The following is a 9145-nucleotide window of genomic DNA, read 5'->3' as shown; positions in this document are numbered from 1 at the left end:
AGCATCGCCTGGAGCCATCGGCTTTGCAGCGATGGGTCAAGTGACCCAGAGAGGGGGAATTATATATAGAAAGACAGGAGATAGAGATGTCATTAGAGAGAAGCTGGGAGCCAGGAGAGAACCTCTGGGCCCATTTTTTTTTGTGGATGAAAGGAGCTTACTTCAATGAAGAGGGTTATTATATTCAGATTCCCATTTAGGCTTCTCCGAGTTGTACAACAAAAAGAATATTAAATGATCTTGCAAAATTTATGTTACAAATCAATGTAACCTGCATAAATCAACCCAGACGAAGCAAGAAGGTAAGGTTTGGGGTTTTTTTTTATCAAGTGCCTTGCTGTGACAAAGTCGCTGCTTTAGAAATGAAAGATGCAGCATCCAGCAGGAGAAGACCTTAGAAAAATGTCATGCCTTTAGCCAGATAAATCTCCTTGCTCCCTTTTTTTCCCCTGACTGGGTGAAGAAGGAATCATTCTCCGACTGTCTGCATGAAGTGAACTGCTTAGAGAGCTGGGGGGGTTACACACTTTGGTCAGAGCTAAAACTTCTTGTAGATGTAGGTAAGAGCGCAGGCAAAACTTGGGGCAGCAGGGATGGTGGGACTCTTGGGGGAAATCTGTGGTCAAAATCAGAGTAGAAGAGCTGCCTTGGAGCCCCTTTGAGTCCTCCAGGTAAGGAAATCAGCTTGGCCCCATCTCAAACTTGTTTTGCCCATGACGTTTTTTTCCCAAAGCTATTTATGTGTGTAGGATGTGATGGTGCGAAGCAGCCTGGTATTCCAAGCGTCCAATGTGGGTGGATGACTCTCCCTCCAGGCTTGGACCTGCAGAGACAGCACATGAGATGAGACCGAAGAGTGGTGAACAAGAAGAATCTGGAGAAGATCCTTCTGCTGAGCTAGGTGTGCAACGCAGAGGCTGGAGAGCGGGCAGGGGGGCAGCAGGTCCTGCATGGCCCTGAGGGACTTCTCCAGGGAGGGCTTTTCCCATTGGCATCCAGCACTGCTGATCTCATCTCTGCCCTCCGGTATAACAAACAGGTCTGGATGGGCTCTCTCTCTTGGCAGACCACCAGCAAGGCTTTCGTGACATGCTCTTCCATCTCCTGGTCAAGAGAGAGCATGAGGTCTATTGGCTCTTCCAATTCTTCCTCCAGAAAACAGTAAGTTTCTGAGTGCTTCTTCCTTGGGTCAAACAGTCCAGGTGGTTAAAGTCCATAATTGTTCCTGGCCTGATGTCCTCCCACCCTGAGGAAAACAGTCACCTGCAGTCTTTGGCTGCCCACTGCCCCACACCAGGCATGGTCCCTTCTCCTGGCCACCTGGCCATGAGCATCAGTTTGGGTGGCCCTCATCCAACTTGCCCAGGCAATGCTGATCCCTGCAGGGGATGGAGTTGTAGTAAAGGGGTTGAATCCTCTATTATCAGGGCTTTGGGCTTTGTGGCTATGGACAAGCTGGGCCATGGGATCTTTCTTTGCCCTGGGTTCCTGCTTTCCTTGTCCCCCAGGAGCGCAGCTGTGTGATGAACATAGGCATGGGGAAAAGCTTCATCATGCTGAAGACCTCAGTTGCGTTTATGGATCCCACCTTTGCAAAACACCTGGGTGAGTCCCAAGCCTCCTCAGCACCTCCACAGATCCAGCACAAAGCACCCCCATAGATCCAGCAGCATCATTTTGAGAGGATGCCAGCAAAGGAGAGTAAATATTTGCACAGCGATTGACGTCATCTAAATGTGCTAAATATGTTGAGAACCTGGTCAGGGCCACTGAGCAGAGGTTATGCAACTTGGGTCTCCTGAGGTGGCTCTGTGCCGAGACTCTAGAAGACCTTAGTACTTTGCACTTGCTCTTCTGAATTTATCCCCTTTAGGCTGTGAGTTGCACGAAGAAGGAGCTGAAGCTGCAGCCATTAAGCTCTCCCGAGCTGTCCTTCCATTCTCATGTCCTGCTGATGCTGTTTGGGCAGAAAATATTCCCTCTCCTCCAGATTTAACAGCCTGATTTTCTCTGGGTAGGTTGGCTTTTACCTCCCTTCCCCATGGCTTGCAACTGCTCCTGTTTGCCTTAAACTACAGCAACTTCTGTGACCTGGCGTTTGCTTTCTTCATCTTTCAGAAGGAAAAGGCCTGCAAGTTATTCACTCACTGGTCCCCCAGTTTTGCTTCTCCCTCCAGATAGTGTTCAAGTCCTTTGACAATGTCTGAAGGCTGTGGGAGGTGAATGCGTGTTAATGCCCCATCCTTCATTGCCCCTACCTATCCTGCATCCCTCTGCCCAGGCACCCCAAGCACCCTGCAGCCCTCTGGCCGGGTGCCCCGCTCATCCTGCATCCCTCTGCCCAGCTACCCTAAGCATCCTACATCCCTCCAGCCAGCCCCATCCATCCCAGCTCCTGGTCCACAGGAAGGAGAGAGGTCCTCCTCCTTGCAGCTCATCCCTCAACCCTGCTCCCTGATGGCTCTGATTATCTCAATTAATATTTACACAGACTCTCCCCGGCACTCGCCGGTTGCAATGAAGCCCGTGTCGCAAGTGTTTGTTCTCATTATCCTCCAGCTGATGGGCGATCACCTCTTCAGCGGCATCTGTGACTCAGGAGGTCCCTGAAAGGTAAGTTGCCTTTTTTTTGGAAGAAAAGCATCAAAAACAAAATGTGGGGACCCCAAAGCTCCATGGTAAAAAAGCTGGGGGTGGGGGGAGGAAGGAAAAGGAAAAACAAAGGAAAAAGCCCTTCTCCATTGAATTGCAAATGGAAGCGAGGACTGAGCTGGAGTCAGAGCAGAGGGGAATGGGTTGTCTTTGATTCCTCGCTTTCTTTTTCTCTTCTCCTTTTCCTGTTCCAGCCAGGTCTGCGGGAACCTGGTTGACCTGGATGCGTAGGAGCTGATCTCTGCAGCCTGCGCTGCCCACCAGCTCCCGGCAGACAAAGTGAGCTCTTGTGGGGGATCAGCGGGAAAGTCCATCCCGTCACCCTTTCTTCTGCTCTCCTCCAGGTGCTGGCCATGCTGATGGATGACTTCACCCTGGCAAAAGCACTAGAAGGCAGCTTGGTGTCTTGCAGTAAAGATACCCACTTGAGTTGCCACACTCAGCTGTTGAAGTCTTTTGGTTGGGAGACTGGATCCGACCTCATGGCACGGAGGGATTGGTGCGGACAAGGATGAAATGGGGAGCCCTGATGGACCAACTTTGATCCTGCTCTCCTGGTCCAGCCTCCACCGACCAGAGCATCACATAGTGGGGTGGAGGAAGAGGGTACCGGTTGTCCCTATGGGGAGCAAATGATGAGATTTCATCCAATCTCCAGTCATGGGTGCATTTTGCTTCCATCATCCCAATGCCCCGTCTTCCATGGGGCCCATCTCCATGCCACCCCAACATCAGATGTCTCACTGTTCAATGTGAAGGACTCCATGGCCCCTCGTTGGAGGTACCAGCTGTGATGGAGGAGGCACTAAGAGGCACTAATACTAGCCACAGTAGTAGGCTGTGGGTATGGAAATCCCCACCCGGGGGGCTCCTTTGAGCACGGGAGCAGCACCAAGGGTGTGGGGAAGGATAAATAGATCCCGAACTGCTAAGAATTATCACCCTTTTTTTTTTCAGGGCAAGCAGCCACCATGCACCTTTCTGGGGAGCAAGGAAGGGTTGGACTTTGTCATCTTCTCAGAAACGCACAAGCCATCAAAGGGCCGTAAATCTCCATGAGGGCTGAAGAAGGGGAAGCAAAAGACTCCAGCTAGCAGGAGGAATTCATTCATCCTCAGCCAGGCTGGCAGGTGTAGCAGAAAATCTGCCGATATAGTCAAGGTCCTAATAAGTTTGGGAGCGTCCAGTGGCTGGTCATAAGAAGCCGCCGCCGCTGAACGGCTTTTATCAGTCCAGACACTTCTGCTGACATGGAGCAATTTGTTTTGCAAGGGATGCTCCCTGAGCAGGGATCAGGGGAAGGCTGAGCTAATGCTGCCTGACGTACTTCGTTTAGGAGATAAGATGAGGCGGGGAGGAAAACAGGAACTCCAGGGAAGAAAGCCCTCCTGTGCTGGGAAGGGCAGTGCGAAGGCATTGGGATGCTGGTGGTACCCAAAGCCGGTCCAGGGCCGACCAGGATGCTAAAAGTAGCAGTTCCCAGGCTCTGTCAAGGAAAAGCTGGCAGAGCTGAGGGTGTTCCATTATTATTTTGTTGGTCTGGGACATCTTAAAAGGCAGAGCATGATGACGAAGCATAGGCATCCCTCTCCATCCTCATGAGACATGGAAGCAACATTTATCCCTACGCATTTTAAGCCAAACATTGTTCTCCAACTGAAACAAGAGAGGTTTCTAATGCTTCCTATTTTAGGTGGACGGGACATTCGTTAGCACAAAAAGTGTCTTGTAGAGGGGATTTGTTGCTTGTGGTGAGGGTGAGGGGAGATGGGGAAGGCTGAGCAATGCTGTCACATCAGCGCTGGCTTAGCCTGCAATGGCGCTTCTGCAAAATGAGGGCCAAAAGGCGATCCCTGCAAAAATTCAGAGCAAATCGACCCATATTTACTTACTCAAGGCACGTCACCCTGTTGCTAAAATCTGGGAAGAACTCAGCCTTGTTTTCCTAAAGATCATTGTGGAGGAGGAAGGCTGGCCGTGCCCATCTGAGCATCCCCATCCCGCTCCCCGTCTCAGCTTGGGGGGGAAGTTGGGTACCCAGGAGCCTGTGGGGTCCCAGTCCCCTTTGTCACCTGGCAAAGCCCCTTCTACTTTGCAAGCAGCCGCCTTTTCGGTGGCCACAGCAGCCCCAGCAGCAGCAGAAAGGGGAGGATTCTTCCTGCTTCACTTGCCGTGAGGTACCTGGAGGTACCTGCTAAATCCTCGTGACGATGCCATGAGCACCAGCTCCTGATTTATCCTGAACTGATGGAGGGATTGTTCCGCGATGAATTACTTAGGATTAATTACACTGCGTCCCTGCTGAGATTTTTAACAAGATTATGCTTCCCAAGCCTCGCTGCTTTGCTTTTTCCTCCTCCTCTTTCCTTTCCGTTTCAAAGTATGTGGCATGCAGCAGGACTTGTTTTGGGGGTTGGTTTTTTTTTTCCCCCTCCTGGGGTGCTGGTGAGAAGGAGCGAGCCGCGGCAGCACCTCCATCATGGGGGAAGTCATCCCAAGCCGGGGTTTGGGGAACGAGTCCCCGGGCGATGCTTCACCTCCTGCACTGGGTTCAAGAGGTTGATTTTCCATGGGCAGCGCTGCCTCTGGTTTCGCTGGGACAGTGGGAAGGTGGAACCCACTGGAGATGGTGGTGGGACCCGGTGCATGGAGGTGGGGCTGGTATTTGGTGACTCCTTTTCTGCTGCAGAAGCAAATTCCCTCTGCGCTGGGCAGGAGGGGAGGATGCTGCTGGTCCTCTCCCGTCTGATCCCTGAGGTGGATGCTGATCCTCTCCCCATGGCCCTGGCCCTGAGATGAGACTCTCCAGGGTGGCCCTGGCTGTTTCTGGTTGCCCCTGTGTCTGTGCTTGCTGTCCCCATCCCCTTGTGGCCTCTCGGCGTTGGCAGACGCAAGGGGAGGCATCATCATGCCTGGAGAGGAGGCAGCAAAGCCTGAGCTGGAGCTGGGGATTCGGGGCAGGGTGGGAGATCAAAAACATCTCAGCAGCAGGTTTTTCTCCAGCCCTGAGAGGCATTTAAGTGTTCACGCGCTGCAAGTGATTGACTGTGTTCGTGCAGCGATGGAGAAATAACTGCCCTGATTTCCCTGGGGACCGCAGCAACGAGGAGGCCACGTGCCATGGCAGTGGGGGTGGGGGGGTGTACCCGGAGCCGGGGCGGGATGGAAGGGAAGGAGCGGGATGGCATGGATGGGCTTCGGGGTTGGAGAAGGTCGTGACGGTGTTTTCTTCCAGCACAAAAAGGGGCAGAAGAGGCTGCTCCAGGAAAGACAGATGACCCGGTGGGCCCAGCAGCACGGGTAATGAGACACTAGCCACATTTTGGGGTGATTTGCCATCGTTGAGGGCAGTTCAGCGTCTGTACAAAGCACCAAAGCAGGAGTTTTCAGCTGGTTGAAGCGTTATCCCAGGTCTGGGATGCTCACAACCCCTCTCCTTGCCAGACGTTTGCTGCTGAAACACCAGGCTCCGTACCTCAAACCTTATTTTCTTGCTCTGGTTTATATATTTTTCCCCCGCTGTATCAGTTATCCAGCTCTCCCTGCCCCTCTCCCTGCAAAGCTTGCCTTTCTTAACCTGAACAAAGTGCTTTCCACATCCATCTGGTCCGTGATGGACCCATACTGTCCTGGCTGCCCACAGCATCCCACCCGGCAAACCCTGGCTCATCTTTCCAGCTGTTTCAAACCTCTTTCCGCCAGCCCCATCCTGTGCTTCTTGGGTATTTAGCCCAGTATAAATTGCTTTTATCAAAATGAAGCCGGCTTTGGGCTTGCAGCAGAAATTCCCCAACCTCCTAGGTTGTGGTTTGTTGTTGGTTTTGGGGGTTTTTTTTGGTTGTTTGTTTTTTGTTTTTTTTTTCCCCTCTCCATAGGATTAACATGGTTAGTCAATGAGCATGAGCCGATTTGGGGTTGATGCTATTCCGGGCTGGGTTTAGATGCGGCGGCACGGGCGGACGTGTGGCTTCGCGGCGTCAGGCGGCTTTTGCAGGATAAATGAGAGCATATTGATAATCAGCCTTGTACCAGCTGGGGGCTAACCCTGCTCAACGGTTTAAAGGGGACGAGCGTTTTGCTTGCAAAAGGCCTCCTCGTGGGGTGCCGTTGTTTTGAGGGAGGAGGTGGTTTTTTCTCTTCACCTTCCCCCCCCCCCACCAGGGAACAGGAGCCACAAATTCACGTCTCTCTGCACCTGAGCCTTACCCTTTGCAGTGGTGCCAAAACACCTCGGTCCAGCACTCGCTCGTGCCTGACCTCTGCACCTTCAGGGCTGTGAGGGACGCTGCTGGGGACCAGTTTGCTCCACGCAGCGCTTTGCAGAGCAATGCATCCGCTTAGAAGCCGCCTTCCTCTTGCCATAGGAGACGGGGACAAGCCACCGCTCTTGCAGAAGGACACTGCAACGGGCTGAAACCATCCTTCCTGGCTCCTCATCACCCAAGGTTTTATTTTCCCCTCCTTAATGAGGGGCAGGGCTGTCTTGGAGGGAGCTTAGGGGGCATGGTTCCTTCTCTCCAGGGATGACATCATGTCTATGGTCAGGGCTCAGCCCATCCCCACGCCCAGAATAGGGTCCCTGAGGTGGGATGGGATGGGATAGGATGGGTTAGGAGTGGCTGAGGGTTCTTAGCATCCAGAAAAGGGGATGTGGTCAAAGGGACTTGATGGATGCTACAACCCATTCCCTCTGGGCCAGCTCAAGGTGTCCACAAGTCCCCTTTCCTCCCTCCCCGCCTCTTTTCCGCAGAGAGGGAAACTGAGCCACAGCTGGGCCAAGTGCCCTCCAGCTTTCCAGTTCCTTCCTCCAAGACCAGTGAGGTAAGCTGGAAAGGCTGGGAGCTGCTGGGCCTGTTTCAAAGGACAACAGGGGACGTCTGGAAGAACTGGGTTTTACTTCTGCTCCCCAGGGATGAACGGCTGAAGGAAAGGTCTTCTCCACAGGGCAAAAACGCGGCAGCTCCCAAGAGGGGCAGGGAGAAGGATTTGGGGTTGCTGCAGAAAAAAAGGTCCTTTTTTATGGGTGCAAAACCCCATAACTGTTGCGATTTGGGCTTTTCTAGCTCCTGTTTCCCAACTCCTTCTCCACACACACCAGGATCCGGAGCTGCTGCTTCCATTTCCTTGCCAGCAACAAAGCAAATAAGCAGATTTATATGAAATTTCCACCTCTCCCCAACCCCAAAGCCAATTTCTCTTTTTTTTTTTTTTCTTTTCTTTTTTCCCTTTTCCCAGACAGTTCCTGTCACTTTTTCAATTGCTCCTAATGGAGATGTCCATCACGGAGCGCGTCGGCGAGGACATTAACCCAGATATGATTCCAAGCAGGAAGGGATGCGTTAATGACCATTTAAACCTGTGTACATAGCCGGTCCAGCCGAAGATGATGGGCTGATTTCTCTTGCTTTCTTGACAGGTGAATTTTTTTCCTTCTCTCTTTTAAACCCAGCCGTGTGCAGGGCTGAGGTTTTTCGGGCTGTCCGGGCCAGCTCCAGCCTTGTTTGGGCTGGGGGAGAGGATGAGCATCACGGTGAGATGCACCCAGACCCATAGCAAGACCTCTCACCCCTTCCTCCAGGAGAGATTTCATCCTGCGGATCTTCTGCAGCAAATATTAAGGAAAGAAAAGCGGTTCTTCCCAGACGGGAATGGCAAAAAGGACCTGGATCTGGGGTTTTGCTGGTAAAACCAGGGCTAACCCACACCAAGCATCGCTCCAGCCTTGACCAGAGCAGAAAACCTTCTTTTAAGAGTAAGTGCTGAGGTCCTAATGTTGCATTATATAGCATACAGCAGAGTGATACTCAACCAATTACGCTAATGCTGCTTATTTGCTCTTGTTACAGAGAGTAATTGCTCACCCAGAAGCTATTAAATTAGATAAGAGCAGAACAAACAAAACTATTCATTTTATTCACTGTATATTTATACACCTACCACTCCAGAGCGTAAGCAGCCACCGCTCTCTGGGTGTTAGCGATTCCACTTGTGAGCCAGACAAAGACATTTGTCACGGCTGTGGGTGGTGTTTCTCCTTTTAAAGCGGCTGTGGGAAAGACAGGGGACGTGTTGGGGTTTATTTATCCTCCCTGCCATCAGCTCAGCTTCCCGCTGCCGGTTTCGGAGCCTCTCCCAGGCAAGGTTGGGGGGGGGGGGGAACTGAGGCACCGGCAGGGGGGGAGCATGGCTACAACCCCGCCGTTGACTATGTCTGGTGAACTAAATGAGGGGGTTGCGGGGGGCGCAGTGAAGGCATGTGCCATCTTGGCAAGGCTTGGGGACAATCCTCTGCTGGTGGCAACTGCCACCGCCGTCCCAGCCCACCCAGGAGAGGCAGGAGGGCAGAGATGGGTTAAACCTGGGGTAAATATTAATTACCTGAGACCCAGAGGGAATAAAGGAGGAGGAGGAAAAAGGAGAGAGTGGTGGGAGGAGGTTCATTGCTCCAGGTGTGGGGAGGTGGCTGTAGCATCCCTGCCAGCTGATGCGAGGC

This window comes from Chroicocephalus ridibundus, chromosome 9 (assembly GCF_963924245.1).
Source record: "Chroicocephalus ridibundus chromosome 9, bChrRid1.1, whole genome shotgun sequence".
NCBI classification, from domain to species: Eukaryota; Metazoa; Chordata; class Aves; order Charadriiformes; family Laridae; genus Chroicocephalus; species Chroicocephalus ridibundus.
The sequence above is the reverse complement of the archived record's forward strand: the minus strand, read 5'-3'. Positions refer to the sequence as shown.